The following is a 321-nucleotide window of genomic DNA, read 5'->3' as shown; positions in this document are numbered from 1 at the left end:
ACTGAGTGGCCAGATTATTATGACCACCCCATCAGTACTTCGTTGGGCCGCCTCGTAAGTCCACCAGATATTGAAAGGTGATGCGAGGAATCCGACACTGCACTTTTGCCCTTCTGTTGTCTTGTACCAGTCTTGCCACTCTACGTTCTGCCCTAACATTGAGTATTCGCTGACGGCCACAATTCACACGCTCAGACCCAGATTTTCGGCTGACAGTCCAGTCTTTAAACACTTTAACAACAGCTGCTCTTGAACATTTAACGATCTGCAGCGATACTCGCTCCATGGCTCCGAGCGCCAACAATCATCCCACGTTCAAAG

At 49.2% G+C, this 321-nt stretch overlaps 1 protein-coding gene across 1 annotated transcript in view; it reads right to left on the bottom strand.

The window, feature by feature from the left end:
- NCBP2 (nuclear cap binding protein subunit 2) overlaps positions 1-321 on the bottom strand; it is a 30,619-nt gene that overhangs the window by 6,582 nt on the left and 23,716 nt on the right. The gene's annotated exons all lie outside the window — the stretch shown is intronic.

This window comes from Nanorana parkeri, unplaced genomic scaffold, assembly GCF_000935625.1.
Source record: "Nanorana parkeri isolate BGI_ZX_2015 unplaced genomic scaffold, ASM93562v1 scaffold29, whole genome shotgun sequence".
Lineage (NCBI taxonomy): Eukaryota > Metazoa > Chordata > Amphibia > Anura > Dicroglossidae > Nanorana > Nanorana parkeri.
This window is presented reverse-complemented; position numbering and strand designations above follow the sequence as displayed.